The sequence below is a fragment of the Cricetulus griseus genome, chromosome 4 (assembly GCF_003668045.3).
Source record: "Cricetulus griseus strain 17A/GY chromosome 4, alternate assembly CriGri-PICRH-1.0, whole genome shotgun sequence".
Classification (NCBI taxonomy): Eukaryota; Metazoa; Chordata; class Mammalia; order Rodentia; family Cricetidae; genus Cricetulus; species Cricetulus griseus.
The window spans coordinates 158,117,243-158,136,806 of NC_048597.1; positions in this window are offsets into that span (position 1 = coordinate 158,117,243).

The window sequence follows — 19,564 nt, forward strand, 5'->3', positions numbered from 1 at the left end:
GAACCCTGCTCATATTTGAGAAGAGCAGATTGACTTGACTGCGGAGCCCTCCTGGTTTGTTTGTGAGGGAGACTTTGGTTCTAGGCCTGGCTCCATGATTAACTTGGTGGATTTTTCAGTAAGTGTCCTGCCTCGCTGAGCCTCAGTTTCCACATCTGTCCAAGGGGACAAACAGCATCTGTTGGGCCTGAGAAGGCTTCTGATATGAAGTTCAACGATACATTATTGCTGTAGCTTTGGGAGACCTTGAAACTAGGCTGCCCTTGAGTTGCTTTCTCCCAGCTCCTTCATGAAGCAGGTGTATTAGCCAATAGTGTGGTTGAGCCAGAGTATGACAAACCAGTGGCTATCCATCAGGAACATACTGCCTCACAGCAATGGGTGCCTGTCTTAGTCAGTATTGTTGCTGTGAAGAGATGCTATGACCATAGCAACTCTGATAAAAAGAGAAAGCATTTAACGGGCTTGTTTACAGATTCGGAGGTTTAGTCCATTGTCATCATGCTGGGAAGCATGGTGGGAAGCAGGTAGACATGGTTCTAGAGAGCAGCTGAGAGTTCTATATGTAGATTCGAAGGCAGCAGGAAGAGAGTAACAATGGGCCTGGTTTGAGCTTTTGAGACTCCAAAGCCCGCTCCCAGTGACACACTTCCTCCAACAAGGCCACACCTAGTCCCTGTCAAGTAGTGCCACTCCTTAATGGCCAAGCATTCAAATACATGAGCCTATGGGGGCCATTCTTGTACAAATCACCACTGTGCCAAAGCGCCCCTTGATCTATTGGTGCAATTGGCTCCTGAGGGCTGTGGAGATCTGTAACGGCATCTCACCTTGCTAGTGAAAATTGCAGTAGTGGCCACACCTTTTTGGGCATGGTTTCAGGTGCAGATGTGACTGCTGGAAGGTAGAGAAGGGGGTAGGGAAGGGCAGAGACTGCATTTTCTGGAGCAGGAAAGCCCTGGTGGTTCTTTACTATTATCTGTGTAAGTTGTTCCCCAATAAAACACCCATTTATCATTTGTCTTGGGTCTAGTGAATGCCTTACTCCCCGCCTTCAGAGATCGCATGCTTAGTAAGACATTTCTTCTTGCCTGTGCGTGGTGTCTCTTGTCCTGTTTCACATTGGCCCTACCTCAGAATTTGTCTTGACTCCCAAACTTCTGCTTTTTATAAAGATACCACTTAGCTGATATGATGGTCTGTCAACTTAAAGCACTCTAGAATTACCCAGGAGGGAGTCTCAATGAGAAATTGTCTAGATTAGGTTGACCTGGCCGTCTCAAGTTGTCTTGACTCGTGGGAAGATCTGTTCACTGTAGGCGGCACCATTCCCTGTGCAGCAGATCCTGGATTGCACCAGTAGAGAAACTGATCTAAGTACTAGCATGTGTGCATCGCTCTCTGCTCTGGGTGTTAAATGTAACATGCCTCCCAATTTAAGTTCCGGCTACCTTACCTTCCCCACACCGATGGACTGCAACCTGGACTTATGGGTCAAATGAATTTTGTCAGGGTATTTTATCACAACAACAGGAAATGAAACTAAGTCAGCCAGGCATGGTGCTGATACCTGTAGGGCCAGGTATACAACTGGGAGGCTGGGATAGGAGGATTGTGAGTTCAAGGCCAGCCTGAGATCTAGACAAAATACCCTCTTCCACTTTTTGTTTTGGTTTTTGAGTCTCACTATATAGCCCTGGGCAAGCCTGGAACTTGCTATCTAGATTGGGCTGTCCTTAAATTCACAGAGATCCACCTGCCTCTGCCTCCTAAGAGTTACTATTGAAGACTTGCCCAACACGACTGGCAAGACAGTGTGTGTGTGTGTGTGTGTGTGTGTGTGTGTGTGTGTGTGTGTGTTTGAGCCATCTTATAAACATCTGGCTGATTTTTCCTTGATGTCCTCTGTAGGGTTACTCAAAATCATATTTTCAAGTCCTGGACTTGAGACTTCTAAACAATGTTTGGGAAGAAGTTGAGTGCTTGATTTGGAAGATAGCAACGACAATATCAAACAAAACCACTGCAAGGGGGCACAGAGTGGAGGGCAAGAGTCTGACCCAGACTCCTCAGAACAGACCCCCCATCCTTCCCTCCCAGATACCCCCTCACCTGGCCTCAGTGCAGAAGTCATCTGGGTTATGGGATACGTGAAAGGATGGATGAGGCAGTGTCATGGGGACCACCTTCAGGGGTCTAAGTGGGCAGGATGACTCCAAACACAACTTTTATAGACAGCACAAATGACAAGGGGGGTGGTAGGGCCTGCAAGGTGGTGCCCTTCAGTGACAGCCATGGAATGCTGGAAGTTTGCCAAGTTCCCCTTTGACTTTAATATGGCTGAGGTGGCAGAGCAGGGATACAGGAAGAAGGGTGTTGAGTACTACTCAGGCCAGAAAGGGCAGAGAGCTTGTTCCTGTAATTAACGAGAGCAGGGGGTGCCTCCTTCCCTTCTCTGACTATGTCCAGGGATCCACCAGGCAGAGGATATGTGGGCACACTTGAGCATGAGCATGAATATGTGGGTTGTGGCCTGCTGCTGGCCAGGTGTGCATCCATATTAATTAGGGGTGAATCCCTGGAAAGCAGCCGGATGCTGAGTTTGCTGGGCAATCTGCTTGAGCCAGCTGCTCAGTTCCTGGCCACTGGAAGAAGATTTGGATTGTTAGCTTAAGCAGTGGGACCTGGATTTGTCCTGTTTGCCAATTTCTGTGGTGTAAATAGTCCCACTGTGACTGATCTCACACGATCAACAGGAAGCTGACAGGTGTAGACACTGCTGGGAATTTTACACCATGGTCCCTCCTCTCATGATGGAGGGCTCTGGCCCAGGCATGGAGTAGCTCCAGGTTGCATTGCAGGCTCATTAGGAGTTCAGCAGGACCATGCTGTTGGATTGCTTTGGATTGTCTGTTTGTCTTTCTGGTATCACCATTGGTAAGGCATTCTCTGTGATATTGGGACAAGAAGACAAGGGGTGGGCTGGCCATTCAGAGGGTAGCGGTGGGAACTCTGCCATCCAGCCAGTGCCAGCAGGATATGCTACAGGGTGGCTTGTAGCTCACCAAGGTCCCTTTCTCCAGCTGTCTTCAAACTGAAGCTTCACAGCTACTAGCAGGGCCACACAGAACACTGCATTTCATAACCCAGGGAACTGAGGCTCAGAGGAATCATATGACTGTCTTCCTGTGGCCAGGAAGCACTGTGCATTGACTGGATCCAGGTTTTCTGTTCCCTTTCCTGGCACAGGATATTGAGATGCAAGACTCTCCAGGTGCCTGATGCCTGCTGCTCATGGACCCAGAGCTGGATCTCTCTGACATCAGTCTAGCCCAGAAGTACCATAACATATCCTGCCACAGGGGTACCTGCCTTGGAAAATGGCTACATGTCACCTCTGCCTCTCTAAGGGCCACGCCCTTTGGTGCATGGCTGTCCCTACCCACCCATTTCCTTTTTGTCCAGGGTGAGAGTGAGTATTGACTTTACCATTCAGCCTTAACCCTCCCTCACAGATTTCCCATGTCTTTCTTCTAACTGCTCCTGATCATGCAGGCCCCTTCTGCTTTGCCTGGGACCTTGTTTTGGCCATAGGCAGAAAGACAGACACACCCATAGAGGGTTGGACACAACCATGGAGGGTCGAAAGCGAGGAAAAGCAGCAGGGAGATTGATGCCATGTGTTAGAGAAATAGCAAAAATCAGATGCCCAGAGCTGAGACATCTGTCCACGTGCTACATCCTTCCTAGCTCTTTGGGGTGAGCAATATTTGGTCCCCATTTTAGAGAAGAGGTTAAGTATGTTGCTCAATATCACACAGCCAGTGAATGACTAGGGGGGGGGATTCAAATCTCTTAGGTCTGCCCTTAACGTTGCACCACCAGGCCTCTTTATTAAGGAGGGCTGACAAGAGAGGAGGCGGCAAGAGATTGAAGGGTGAGGAGTGGGTGAGAGGGGCCAGGTGTCCACTAGGACCCTTCTGTGCTGGGGTCGAGTTGGCCTGCCCTGGTTGAGAAGCAGTGCAATGTGCAAGGAGAAAAGGCACCCGTCAAGGAGTCAATGTGGTTTCTGAGTGTGTGGCCCTGGGCAAGTCATCTAACTTCTCAGAGCCTTAGAGTTTTCATTTGCAAAAGAGAATAAATCCCTTGCTGCCTACTTCTCAGGCTGGTCCTGGTGTAACGATGTGACTATGTAGTCACTCCTGTTGGTGTTGGGAATCAGAGTGAAGACAAGTCAGGTAGTGCCTGACCTTGCTATCTGCTGCTGTGATAAACACAGACCAAAACAACCTGGGGAGGAAAGGGTTTATTTCATCCTACACGTCCATCATTGAGGGAAGTCAAGGCAGGACCTCAAGGCAGGAACTCGGAGGCAGGAAGCAAAGCAGAGGCCATGGAGGAATGCTGTTTATTGGCTCACTTCACATGGCTAGTCCAGTCTGCTTTCTTAAAAACCCCAGGACCACCTGCCCAGGGGTGGCATTGCCCACAGTAGCCAGGGCTTCCCCATGTTAATCATTAATCAAGAAGATGCCCACAGACACGCCCACAGGCCAGTCTGATGGAGGTAACTCCTCAGTTGAGGTTCTCTCTTTCCAGGGGATGCTAGTTTGTGTTAAGGTGATAAAAACTACCCAGCCCACCCTATTTCCCCGTGGGACTTGCAATTTAGGACTGGATACAGGTCACTGCAATAGAGAGGAGCCATAACTAAATCCAGGAAGGGGTAAAACTCAAACCAGCGGCCATAGCCTAGTGTAGAAGTCAGGGAAGGAAGGCTTCCTGGAGACAGTGGCTCAGGAGCTGAGACAAGAGGATAGAATGAATTTGTTATATTGGGGGCTAAGGTTTGACTTAGTGGCAGAGTGATTGTCTAGCATGAACAAGACTCTGAGTTCAACTCCCAGCACTACCACAACAGTAAAAGAAACAAAAAGTATTATTTGGGGGGCAGTGATATGACTCAGTGGGTAAAGTGCTGCTGCTAAGCCTGAGAACCTGAGTTTGATCCCTGGGGTCCCCAAGGATGAAAGGAAAGAATGGACTCCTGAATGTTGTTCTTTGACTTTTGAACATGCCATGGCACATCTGTACACACACACACACACACACACACACACACACACACACACACACACTCACAGAGAGAGCGAAATACATACTACATTTACATATACACATATATGATGGGGGAATGTCCTTCTGTATTCTGTGAATATATGTTTCTCTTATTGGTTGATAAATAAAGCTGTTTTGGCCAATGGACAGGCAGGATATATCCAGGCAAGAAGTATAGGCAGGACTACCAGACTAGGAGGAATCTGGGAAGAGGAACACGGAGAGTGAGTCACCAGAGAAGACACCGAGAAAGCCAGAGATCCAGGCATCACCAGGTAAGCCAAGACTACATGGAGATACACAGATTAACAGAAATGGGTTAAAAATTAAGAAAGAGCTAGCCAAATGAGAAGCCTGAGCCATTGGCCAAACAGTTTATAATTAATATAAGCCTCTGTATGTTTATTTGGGACTAAATGGCCATGGGACTGGGCAGGACCGAAATTTACGAATGTATATATGTATGTATGTATGTATGTATGTATGTATGTATGTATGTATGTATGTATAAGCAATGAGTAGGTTATTTTGAGGGTTTGGGTTGGAAGGATGGAGGGTGTTCCAAGAGCCTGTGTGTAGAAATAGACGGGAAATGGATTCACCTTAAGCATACCTGGAGTGCTTACATACTCTCTCTCTTGCTCTCCCTCTTGCCATGTAGCCCAGGTTTACTTAGCATTCTAGATTCTTCTGCCTTAGCTTCCTGAATGCTGTTACGATAGACCTGGTTCTTTGGCTTCATTTTCAATGTTATCTTGAGAGATACTGTGTAGTTTTTGTGCCTTAAAAAATCTTGGCCTAATTGAAAGCAATCAACATTTTGTTCTTGTTTCCTTTCCAAATTTCATAGTACTAAAACTAAGTCATGTTTGGGTCTATGATTCATTTCAAGTTAAAACACAAGGTTATTTACTTTTATATGTATGAGTTTTGTCTGTATGTTTATGCAACATATACATGCCTGGTATCAATGGAGGCCAGAAGAGGGTGTGGGACCCCTGGGATTACCTGGTGTAAGGTATTCTGTGGGTGCTGGGGATCGAACCTGGGTCCTTTGGAAGAACAGCCAGTGCTCTTAACTGCTGAGCCATCTTTCCAGCCCCTCACATTAAGTTTTGTGTAAAGTATTTGAAGTTCCTTCTGCCCCCCCTTTTTTTCCAGCAAGAAGATATCCAGTTGCCGGTCACAATTTGTTGCAAACACCCTCTCCCCACTGGGTTACATAGGGTCATCTGTCTGAAATCAAATGATACGTTTTGGGCATCCTTTCGGACACTTAAGCCTCATTGATCTAAACTTTTATCCTCATCTCAAGTCACACCCTGTGCTCACTGTGGCTTTGCTGTAAGTCATAGCACCAAGGGGCGTAATACCTCCTCCACCCTCTGCCCTACATAATGTTCTAGTTCCTTCAGAAGCAGAGACTGTCAATTTATGGCAGGTGCCAACTGGTCCTTGACTAGGCTTTTACTGATCTGTATGTAGATCACTGGGGAGCATCAGCACCTTAACGTTGAGCCATCTGATTTTCGGGCTGCTGATCATCCATCTCTAGTCTCTGCGTCTCTCTCAGCAATGTTCTATGGGTTTTCAATGTACAGGTCTTACACAAATTTTGTTAAATGTTTTTATTTTAAGTACTACTACTATTACTATTATTATTTTACACGTGCACTTGTGTGTGGCATGCATATCTATATGTCTATTTGTGCACTCTGTGTGTGTGTGCATGTGGAGGCTTGAAGTTGATGCTGAAGGTCTTCCTTGATTGTTCTCCACTTAGTATTGTAAACATTTATTTAACCCCTCACCGTCCCGTGTGTGTTTGTGTGTGTTTGTGTGTGTGTGTTTGTGTGTGTGTGTGTGCGTGTGCGTGTGCGTGTGCGTGTGCGTGTGCGTGTGTGTGTGTGTGTGTGTGTGTGTGTGTGTGTATGCCTCAACACATGTGGAGGACAGAGGATACCTTATTCACAGGAGCTGGTTCTCTCCTTCTGCCATGTAGGTTCCAGGGTCTGAGCTCAGTTCATCAGGCTTGGGAACAAGCGCCTTTACCTGATGAGCCACCTCATCAGCCCTCCCCATGTTGTTCATTGATGTGGGGTCTTTCATTGAAACTGGGGCTTGCAGGTTCTGGTTAGTCTAGCTAGCCAGCCTGTCACAGGAATCCCTTGCCTCTGCCCCCCATGTTGGGAATGCTAACAGCAGTTGCTGTACCTGCCTGGCTTTTTAGTATGGGCTCTAGAGATCCAAACTCTGGTCTTCTGGCAGACACTGTATCTACCTCAACCTTAGCACTACTGCTTTCTAGACTTTGTTTTCAATTGTTAGTATGTAGAAGTACAACTTAGAGCATTAACCTTGTGTTCTGAATCTTTGTTAGTCTTAATTTTTAGTTCTAGTGAGGTTTTTTTGGCAGGTCTGTCGGGATTTTTCTTGTAAACTTGTCTTCACTTATCTGTGAAGACAATCTAGTCACCCTTTGCAGGTGGGCTTGCTGTACCCCTCTCCTGTCTCATTGCACTGGCTATATGTTATCAAGTTGAAGGACACAGAAATCCTTATGTTGTTCTCAATTTTAGAGAAAAGCATCCAATCTTTGACTACTAAGTATGACATCAGCAACAGAATTTAAAATGCACTTTATGGGGGCCGGGGGTGTGGCTAAATAGTTAAAGGCAGAGGACTGGTGTTCTATTCCTAGCATCCATGTTGTGGGGCTCACAATAACATCAGGTCTAGATCTGATGCCTCTGGCCTCATCAGGTACTGAATTCACGTGTACACACACACACACACACACACACACACACACACACACACACACCACACACAAACATCCACACACAAACACATATACACAAACACACACACAAACACGTATACACAAAACATGCACAAAATACACACACAAACAAATACACAAATACACAGAAACACACACATACAATTTAAAAATGTTCTTTATAGGGTTAAAGTTGTATTTAAATATGCTGAGATTAAGATAAATCACATGTAGGCATCCATTTTTTTTCAAATGTTTTTTCTATATTTATTAGCTATATATTTTTGCTTTTAGCCTGCTAATATAGTGAACCAAAGGAGATGCTCTGTTATTTTGTACAAACACATTTAGTATTGCTATCATTTTTTGGAAAAACTGACCTTTTTGTCACTGAGAAATGTTTCTCTTTTAATGTCTTTGGCATTAATATACCACTGTATTTCTTTTCTTTTTTTGTGTGTGTGGTTCTAGGACTTGAACCCAGGGCCTTGCCCACATTATACAAATGCTGTGCCCACAAACTATTTTCCCATTCATCACTGCTTTTTCCTTTTTAATTGTGTGCACACACACACATGCACACAGATGCAGGTGAATGCATGCTATGGATCATATGTGTGGAGGTAAGAGGGCAATGTCATGTGTTGTTTTTCTCCTACCTGTGTGAGTTAGTCTCTTGTTTATTGCTGTGTGTACCAGACTGGTGGATCTGTGATCTGCTGGGGCTTACCTGTCTCCTCCTCCCGTCTCATTGCAGGTGTGCTGGGATTATTGTCTTATGCTACTGTGTCTGGCTTTGTGTGGATTCTGATCAGATCCTCATGCTTGTGTGATGAATGTATTATCCTCTCACCCACCTCCCTAGCCCCATTGCTTTCATTTGAAAAGTGTTTATGTCATTTTCCATTGTTAAAAAATATATTACTTTGTGTGTATGTGTATGGGTGTGTGCAATGTGTGCAGCGCCCCTGAAGGCCAGAAGAGGGTGCTGAGTTCCTTAGAATTGCAGAAGGTTGTATTCCTGATGTTGCTCAGGCTGTCTGCAACAGCAGCAAGCAATCTTAACTGCTGAGCCATCTCTCCAGCCCTGAGTTCTATACTTCTAAGTTTGATGATACATCTGAGTTCGATGATTTCTGTATTATAATTAGCATGCTTTAAAAGTAACTTTTATTTTTTATTTTGCATGCATTGGCATTTTGCCTGCATGTATATCTGTGTGAGGTTGTTGGGTACTAGAGTTACAGACTGTTGTGAGCTACTGTGTGGATGCTGGAAATTGAACCTGGGTCCTCTGGAAGAGCAGTCAGTATTCTTAACTGCTGAGCCATCTCTCCAGCCCCACAGAAACATTTACATGGGATATAATTATTAATATTCTTGGGTTTAATTCAACTTTTTTGCTTGATGATTTTAAAAATTATTCTTTTGACAATTTTATACATATACATAATACATTCTAGCTATATTCACCCCACTTCCTCTTATTCTCCTCCCCCTACTACCAGGTCCCCATTCCCCCAAAACAAATCCTTCTCACCATCATGTCTTTTTGTCTTGTGGTCCACTCACTGAGTTTAATCAGGGTCATCTACAGGTCATGGGTATGAATTATCCATCAAACATGGGCAACTAACTAGTGACTGCATCACTGAAGACAATGCCCTCCCCTCCCCTGGTACCACTGACTGCCAATAGCTTGCCTGGGAGAAACAAGTCTCAATGAGCCCTTCTCTTATCCATGACTGAATGTTGGTGGACTTAGGCCCAGTCTTGGGCAGGCAGCTGCAGCTGTTGTGAGCTCATGGGTGCAATGGCTAAGCCATGCTCAGAAGACATTTTACAGCCCTCCTCTCCATCATCTGGCTCCTATATACTTTCCATCCTCTCTTTCATGATGTTCCCTGATCCTGGGAAGGAATAATATGGGTGTCCCGCTGTGGGCTGAGTCACTTGTTCTGGGCTCCTTGACCAGCTGTAAGACCCTGCATTAACCATCCTTCCCTGTAAGGAAAAAAAAAAGCTTTCTGGTTAAGGCTGAAATAAACACTAGTCTATGTGTATAAATGCAAATACTTAGGAGTAGTTTCACAACACATCAATTTCATAAAGCAGAAGCATTAGGTTTACCTCTAGGGCTATGACCTCTGCAGCCCTGGGCCTTTGACAGGGTCCATAGCATTAGATATGAATTCCCTTCTGTGGAGGCCTCAGATCCAATCAGACCACAGTTAGACAGCAAAACAAACCCCCAAATGGGAAAAGATATAGTTACCCCTACCCCAGTCATACTACTTGCACCAGTGAACACGTCTTAGCTGGCGGGCTGGTGTTTTAACACAGATGGTCCACAGCTAAGACCATTGTTGTGGATGGTTCTTCCTGCCAGCCTGTCCCACAAGCCGCATCAGCCACAAATAAACACACAGACACTATATTAATTATAAAGCTGTTGGCTGGTGGTGTGGTCTTCTTATTGGCTAGCTCTGTCTCAATTATTAACCCATAACTCCTAATCTATGTATTTCTTCATGGTCTTATCTTACCAGAGAACACCTGACTCGTGTCCTCTCTTCCCGGGATCACATGGTAACTCCTCTCTGCCTAACTTCCCAGAATTCTCCTCGTCTCCTAGCCTATCTTCCTGCCTGGCCAATCAGTTTTTTATTCATCAACCAATAAGAGAAACATATACAAAATAACATCTCCCATCATATCCTATTTTCTGTCTAAATAAAAAGATAGGTTTTAACTTTAACATAGTCAAATTATATATAACAAAACGTTTATTAAGCAAGAACTATAATTACAATATTTAGTCCATTAACATTTTGCAAAATTTAAAGAAAATATTCTATCATCTATCCTAGCTTTGTGAGTCTAAAGTCTTATATGTAACTTATCTTTTATCATAACTAATGAAACCATAACTATCTGTCTTCAACTCCATCAAAGACCACAGAAGGATAACATGTAAACTCTAGCATTGACAGAGACATCTCACTGCCTGGACAGTCATCCAAAGTTCCTCTGTAACGTTGGAGCATCTATCTTCAGCCCATAGACCATAGTGTGTCTGGCAGACTTCTCATTAAAGCAGGAAATTTCAAACTGTCCCACCCGTATTGGCAGTTTGTCAGTCATTTTTCTCTGTGTCTTGCAGAATGTTTGGTAGACTCTTCCATGAAGCAGGAACTCATCTTGTTTGGCAAATTCAGCAGTCACTTTCCTGTGGGTCCTGTATGTCCACTTTGGACAGTATATAGTCAAACAGTCCAGGCAAGAGCAATTTCTTGCCCAAATGGCTAGTCTTGCCATGTTAAAGGCAAACTCCATAATGAGCTTCTTTGATGTCCATCTTCCTCTCTGAAGTAATTGGTGTGCCAGGAGCAGTTGTATCTCACTGTCGTGAAAAAAACCTTAACCATTTTAAACGCCATATTCTGTAGGTCTTTGAAAGGTTTGAAGAATATCTATCCATCTCAAGTATATCTCTGTATATCTAGAAAACCTAACTATAAGTTTTGACTATTATAGGTGACTATATATAATCTGTATTTAATTATGCATTACATTTTTAAAAGATATATATAAACACAATACCTAAACAAGAGGAGAAATATACATATAACAAAATTGGCCTTAAATTTGTATCAATAAACCAAAATCCATACCAATGCAAAGTATTCATTTCTATATCATAATCCTCATTTTTCCTTTAAAAAAAAGATTGGCTGTGATCATCAGGCATTTATAACCAACCCCATTTAAATGAAAACAAACATTTATAAAAAATATTTGGGAATTTGGGAGTCATTCATTCCAAACTGCTTCCTGCTGGTTGCGGGTGCTTTCCATACCATGGGATCCCGAGAAAACCAAGAAATCTGTCCAAATCCTGGCGGTAGTAGTCTTCATGGCTGCATCATCCAAGGTGTCTTGGAAGTTGGGTCATCTCAGCCACTGCGTCAGGGGGTCTTGCTTTATCAAACCATATTAGTCTGGAAGGAATCCACAGCTTTTTATTTTCTGTGAAAATACAAACAAAGCTTCTTTTCCAAAGTAACATGTCCTTATCTTAAATTTTGAAGTCAAAGCATTTTCAAAATATATACATTGGATTAATTTAGCAGCATTTATAATCAAATGTCTTTTAGCCATTTGTTGCTCTTTCCTCAGCAATCAAAATATTCAAAGACAATGTAATAGCATACAGTATCCAGACTCTCTGTGTATTTTCTATCTTTACGTGGCTTTTTTATTATTCAATTTCTTTTACTTTTATTTTTCTTTTCATTTTTTTGAGACAGGGTTTCTCTGTGTACTTTTGCCTGTCCTGGAATTCACTCTGTATACCAGGCTGGCCTTGAAATCACAGAGATCTGCTTGCCTCTGCCTTCCTAAGCAAATCCTACTGGCAATGCACCACTGCAACTGGCTACTCTATTCCTTTTTTAACCACTTAATCCTTTTTCTTTTCTCTCCCAAGCCTATGTACATTTTAAAACACACTGTAACTCCTTTCGAGGTTTTTCTCCATCTGAATCTGTCTTTACTGTAAATCTTATCTTTTTCTAACCATGAGTCTTATCTGCTCGTTAACACCACTTGTTTGGTAAAAGAGCCTGATGCTTTTTGCCTCTTTTGCTGAGTCAGGAAACCTCCCTTAAAGGAGCCACAAGGCTCTGCTTGCCTCTAGCAAACAGAGCTCATTCAAGTAAATGCTGCTACCAAGAAGCCGTGCTTGTCTCTGTTCTTTTGTTTCTAAAATCTCTTTTTAAGCGTTTGTCAGGTTGTACATGGAAAATTTGTTCAAATCATGTTGGGTGCCATTTTGTTGTGGATGGTTCTTCCTGCCAGCCTGGTCTCACAGCCACATCAACGCCAAATAAACACACAGACACTATATTAATTATATAGCTTTTGGCCAGTGACTTGGTCTGCTTATTGGCTAGCAATGTCTCAATTATTAAGCCATAACTCCTAATCTATGTATTTCTTCATGGTCTTATCTTACCAGAGAACGCCTAACTCGCGTCCTCTCTTCCCGGGATCACAGGACAACTCCTCTCTGCCTACACTTCCCAGAATTCTCCTCGTCTCCTAGCCTGTCTTCCTGCTTGGCCAATCAGTGTTTTATTCATCAACCAATAAGAGAAACCTACACAGAATAACATCTCCCATCAGACTATTGACGATCTTTCTCTCCTATCTTCTGCGACTGTGAAAGCTAGCCAGCAGGAAGCGAGCTTCCAGCTCAGTGCCAGCTTGATTCTTCTGCGTCCTGCTACCATCGTGGATAGTGTCTTCAGAAGTAGGGTTTCACCATCTTGTGGGCAACTAAGAGAAACGACAATAGCATTTATTGCTCTGTGGGCCTCTGGGAGCCTTCCTGGTCAGGAACTCACAGGGAGGTGTCCTGCACCTGGCACTGGAATTGTGCTTAATAACCTATGACTTACAGGATTGGCAGTATCTATTCACACAGGGTACTTTAAGAAAATATGCTTTTGGTAGGCAAATTGGTTTAGCAGGTGATGGTGCCACAAGCCTATGGTCTGATTCTATTCCAGAACCACATGGTGGAAGGAGAGAACTGACTTCTGAATGTCATATATGTGCCATGGCATGTGTATCCATGTATATGTGCAAGTGTGTGAATATGAGTGAATATGAGTGCTGGGAATTGAACTCAGGACCCTTGGAGGAGCAGCCAGTGCTCTTAACCTCTGAGCCATCTCTCCAGCCCCCAAATAAATAACTTAATGGTGCATGTTAAGTCCTTAGGAAAAGCTGGAAGTGTATGAAGCAGTCATATGGAAGCCTACTGCTTTATAAACTGGGTTTTGTTTTGTTTTGTTTTTTGGTTTTTGGTTTCTCTGTAGCTTTGTAGCCTATCCTGGAACTCGTTCAGTAGACAAAGCTGGCCTCAAACTCACAGAGATCCGCCTGTCTCTGCCTCCTGAGTACTGGGATTAAAGGCATATGCCACTACTGTCCAGCCTATAAGCTGGTTTTAAAATATAGTTTTATGTTATATTTATTTACTTTGTGTGTGTGTGTGTGTGTGTGTGTGTGTGTGTGTGTGTCTGTGTCTGTGTGTGCATGGGCCTGCTCAGAGCCTCATGAGGTCAGAAGAAGGCTTTGAGTCATCTGAGACTGGAGTTGTGGATAGCTGTGAGTCACCATGTAGGTGCTAGGAATTGAACCTGGGTCCTCTGCAAGAGCAATTAGTGCTCTTAATTGCTGAGCCATCTCTCCATCCCTGCTTAGAGTGTTCATAATGATAAATACACATGTGATAGCCTATGGTGTCAGCAGTGCTAAGATGTTGGGGGAATCACAGGGTTTCTCTGTGTAACCCTGGCTGTCCTAGAGCTCACTTTGTAAACCAGGCTGGCCTCGAACTCATTGAGATCTTCCTGCCTCTGCCTCCCCGGTGCTGGGATTAAAGGTGTGTGCCACCACCCGGCAAAGAATTATCTCATAAAAAAGAAAAGAATATTTATTTAATTATATAAAATAATTATATTTTACAAGGTGTGTGTGTGTGTGTGTGTGAGAGAGAGAGACGAGAGAGAGAGAGAGAGAGAGAGAGAGAGAGAGAGAGAGAGAGAGAGAGGGTGCCCTCAGACGCCAGAAGACATTGTCTAATACTCTCAGAACTGGAGATCCATGAGATAGTGAGCTCTCTGACATGGGTACTGGGAACTGAACTCAGACCCTCTATGAGATTGGTATGTGCATTCGAGTGCAGAGCTATCTTTCCAGCCCTTTGAGATTTTTGTCTTTTTGTTGTTTGAAATATGGCTTTATTCAGCTTCTAAATGTAAAGGAGCAGAAGTGACAGTAACAAACAAGATTTCCCTGTTGAATAATGTGATGTGACTGTAGCTCTCTTATCTCTGAAACTCAAGAAGGGAATAAGTTTGTTCCAGGTCTTGCTCCATAGCACAGGCTGTCCTGAAATGTCTCATGTGGCACAGATTCCTTTAGACATCCCCCCTCTGCCTCAGCCTCCCAAATGCTGGGATTGCAGATGTGCACCCCACACTGGTCCAATCCATACTTCTTATTTATTTATTTATTTATTTATTTATTTATTTATTTATTTATTGGTTTTTTTCGAGACAGGATTTCTCTGTGGCTTTGGAGACTGTTCTGGAACTAGCTCTTGTAGACCAGGCTGGTCTCGAACTCACAGAGATCCGCCTGCTTCCTGCTTCCATACTTCTTTTTTAATTTAAAGTTATTTATTCTCTCTCTCTCTCTCTCTCTCTCTCTCTCTCTCTCTCTCTCTCTGTGTGTGTGTGTGTGTGTGTGTATGTGCGTGCCACAGTGAAGGTCACAGCCATATATGAAGGTCAGAGGACCACTTTTAGGAGTCAGTTCTCGAGTTCTAGTGTTTCTGGAGGTAAAACTTAGCTCATCAGGCTTGTGAAACAAACACTTTTACCCCTGGAGACATCTATTGGGCCTGTACTTCTTGAACGAATAGTAGGCAATAAGCAAGAAAGCAGTGGCTTTTGTCCCAGGTCAGTGTCCAGATAGCATTTCCTCCATGGTATATCTGCCCACATACATGCTACCTCTGTGTGCTCTTTGAGTGCTAGGAAGACTGGAGGGAAGGGGACTGGAGAAATGCGTTTTGGTGGTCTGGTGAGGCTAGGTGGGTGACAGTGGATTTGGGAAAACCAAAGGAGATGATGCCAGAGGCATCTGGCTGGTCCACATGTTAGGGCTTGTTGCCATCTTGCCATGGGACCAGACAGGTCTGGATCCAACAGGACTGGGCATGCTCTCTGGGTGAGAGGGTGGATGGTGGACTCATTCCCCAAGAGAAGGAAGCTGAGTGTGAGCTGAGTGTGAGCCCTGCTGCAGAGGTGATACTAGCGATGCACACCCATACCTAGGGGACTGTGCAGGTGACTGTCCCAGGCAGAGACAGGGTAAAGATGAAGAGAAAGGAAAAGGAGTAGATGTGGCTGCTGAAGAAGCAGATCATTAAGAGAAAGGGAAGGAGCCCTGTCAAGGACAAAGAGGGGACAGTGAGAGGAACTTAAGGTCAGAAAGCTGAGACAGGAGAGCTCTTTAGGAAGTGTACTGAGGTCAAATACCCCAGCAAGGCTAAGCAAGGAAGATGGAATCATAGTCATTGTTTTTGGCAGTTTAGTGGTCCTTGATGACCTCTAGATTTTCTAAGTGTTCAGGCTGTGAGAGACTGAGGGGGGCATTTTATTAACTTCTTGACAGGTGGTATTGAGAAGTCACTGTGTTTCCAACATCTGCTGTGTCCCTGGCCATTCCACGGAACTGGAGTTACATGTGGCTGTGAGCGACCTGATGTGGGTGACAGAAATCAAACTTGGCCAGCACTCTTAACTGCTGAACCATCTCTCCGATTCAGACACCACTTTTGATACTGGATTTATATCCTTTCAGTCACTTTTTTCAGTCACTCATGGGTGCATGTCCACATTACATATCTAGAACACAAGGTGCAGTATTTATAGTGCACATAGAATATATAATACATACAAATGTCAGCATACTGCATATGTAAAGTATACACTATAGGGGGCTCTAGATTCGGCTCAGTGGTTAAGAGCACTGGCTGCTTTTGTAGAGGCTGGTTCAATTCCCAGCCACCCACATGGTGGCTCATAATCATTTGAAACTTCAGTCCTAGGGCATCTGATGCCTTCCTCTGGCTTCTGCAAGCACCAGACATGGTGCACAGACATGCATGCAGGCAAGCCACTCATGCACATAAAATAAATAAATAGGTCTTAAAAGGGAATATATATCACATAAAGATATATACTACTGCTTATGGATATATCGTTTTCTATGCGTGTCCATAAACCACTAAAAGGAAAATAAACACATGTTATGTAGATGGTCATGTATCTTGCTTTTTCCACTAAAATCACAAGGTCATTTCCATGTGATTAGAGGCTACGTTATATCTGCTGTGTGATTTAACTAAAATCTCTTATTGTTGAACAAGTTCCCAGCTATTCCTACCACTGAAGTCATTCCCGGTTCTTGCTGTTAGGTGTTTGCCTCTGTCATAGTTTTTTTTTTTTTTTTAATAAAGTTCTCCCATATGCATCTAAAAGCAATATATTTTCTTCTGTTATGTTAGGGATTGAACCCAAAGGCATCTCACACCTCCAGCCCTTAAAAAAAACCAAAAACCAAAAAAAACCCAAAAATCCCTTTCATGGGGGGCTGAGGGATGGCTCAGCAGTTAAGAGCACTGGCTGATCTTCTAGAGGACATTGGTTCATCAATTTCTGGCACCCACATGGAAGCTCACTGTCTGTAACTCCAGTTCCAGGGGACCTGGCATCCTCACACAGACATACATGTAGACAAAACACCAATACACATAAAAATAAATCTTTTTTTTAAAAAAAACTTTTTATCTTGAGACAAGGTTTTGAAAAATAGCCTAGGTTGGCCTTGAACTCACTCTGTAACCTGGAAGACCTTGAACTGGTGATGCCCCTGCCTCAGAATTCTGAGTAGCTGGATTACAAGCATAAGCCAATGCCTACTTAAAAGTCAGAAAAATGCTAAAACTTTTACTATATCCTGACAGGTGGTCTCTCAATGGCTGTGCTAACTGAAGACTCCTTCCTGGCTGAGGGAGGTAATACTTTTCCTCTGGTTCTTGGGTCGGACTAGGCAGTGTCATTTCCCAAGGAGGGGGTTTTTCCTCCCAAGTTGTACCTGGGGACTGGAGGCAAGCCTACCCAAGTCTGTACCTGCCTGGAGTGTTCCAGGATTAGTGAGATGGGCCAAGCTCAGGTGAGGCTTGGGCGGTAGCAGTTGCTGGCTGGCGTGGGGAGCAATGCCTAGAGCTCTCCCCTGCCTTTTGGTTACTCTGTTCGAGTTCTGGCCTTGAAGCCCAGTGGTGTGATCACGTGAGCCTCATTTTGGTCAGATGAGCTGTGTCAATGGGGTATCAGAGATGGGTCTGGGAGATGAGGTGGCTGGGGGTGGAGCAATGGCAGACTCCACCAGTCCAGTCTCCAGGAGTTGTAACAAAAGCAAATATTTGGAGGCTGGGATTGCTTAGCTCTCTCCTTGGAATCAGCAGACTCTCGGAGGCTGGGATTAATTTGAAGAAATTTACTAGCAGAGTTTGTGGCAGATAAAACAGTTTGCTTATTTCACACTTGTATGGCCACCTGCTAGGAACTGTTTGTTCAGTTTCGAATTCTTTAATTAAAATCAACATAAAACAGATTGAAAACATCCCAAGAAGGGGATGCTTGGTTTGCTGGAGGATATTGCAGAAAGATGGAGCAAAGTGGTTAAAAAAAACCGCTTTGCCACCAAACAAGCCGGCAGGTAGGAAGGCGCAGGTCGGAAACCGTGGGTTTGGGCTTGCGCATGCGTGTATGATCCGGAGTTGCCTCCAGGAAGCACCGAGACCACGCACAAGACTTCTTCCAGCCTTAGGAGTTTCTATGATGGCCCAGGGTTGGGGTGGAAAAGTGAGGTGGCCTCTTTGCTTCAACGCCTTGGAAAGGCTGAACTTGGCATTTACTTTGTCAGTAAATACCTTGGGTTGCTCTGTGCCTGACATTGTGATCAGCATGTAGTCCTTGTCCTCTAGAAGTTCAGAAGCCAGTAAGTGAGCCAGTGAGGTAGCCGCCACAACCAGGGTGGCCACAATACTGCAGGAAGAGAACCAAGCTAGCAGCTGTGCGAGCCACAGGAGGGGCACTAGGCTGTGGTCCGTGGAAGAGGGGAGGGTGCTGGTCAGACTTCCAAGAGATGACTTCTATCTCAGCTGAAACCTGGTGAACAGGTAGAGATTATTCATGTCAAACAGAAAGGGAAGGAAGGGAGCTAGTGGGAGGAGGGATTAGAGAAGGTAAAGGGTGGATAAATATGAGCCAAGTATTATATACATATGCAGATGTAGTAATGGAATTCATTGTCTTTTGTTTACATTTGAAATATTAACTTATCTTTATGTGTATGGGTGCTTTGCATGCATATGTATCTGTTTACCACATGTGTGCAGTTCCTGTAGAGGCCAGAAGAGGGAGTCAAATCCCTTGGAGCTGGAGTTACAGGTGGTTGTGAGCTTCCCGACCCCCACATGCATGCTTGGAACTGAACTTGGGTCCCCTGAAACAGCAACAAGCACTTTTGTTGATGTTGTTGTTAGTTTTTTTGTTTCTTGAGACAGGGTTTCTCTCTAACAGTTCTCGCTGGCCTCACTTTGTAGACGAGGCTGTCCTCGAACTCATGTAGATCTCCTGCCACTTCCTTCCAAAAGCTGGGATTAAAGGCATGGACCATCAGGGCCCCACAACAAGCACCCTTAACCGCTGACCCATCTCCCCAGTCCCTGGGATTCAAGAAAAATAAACAAATATTTACCAGCCTTTCACTCCTGCTGTGCTAGTTTTCTATAGGAAAAAAGGTCCTTTGCTATGAGGACAAACAGAATCAACCGAGCTGCCTAAGACAGTAAAGAGGCTTATCTGTCTTGAGGCATTTCACCCATTTTGGCCTTGGCTCAGTAACTGGTCCCCTGGATGTAACCATCATCTTTCCTCAGTCCCTGCTGGCATATAGGGAGGTGGAAGCTGAGGCAGCTGCTTTTACTGGGAGCAGCTCAGCTTATACAGCTTATAC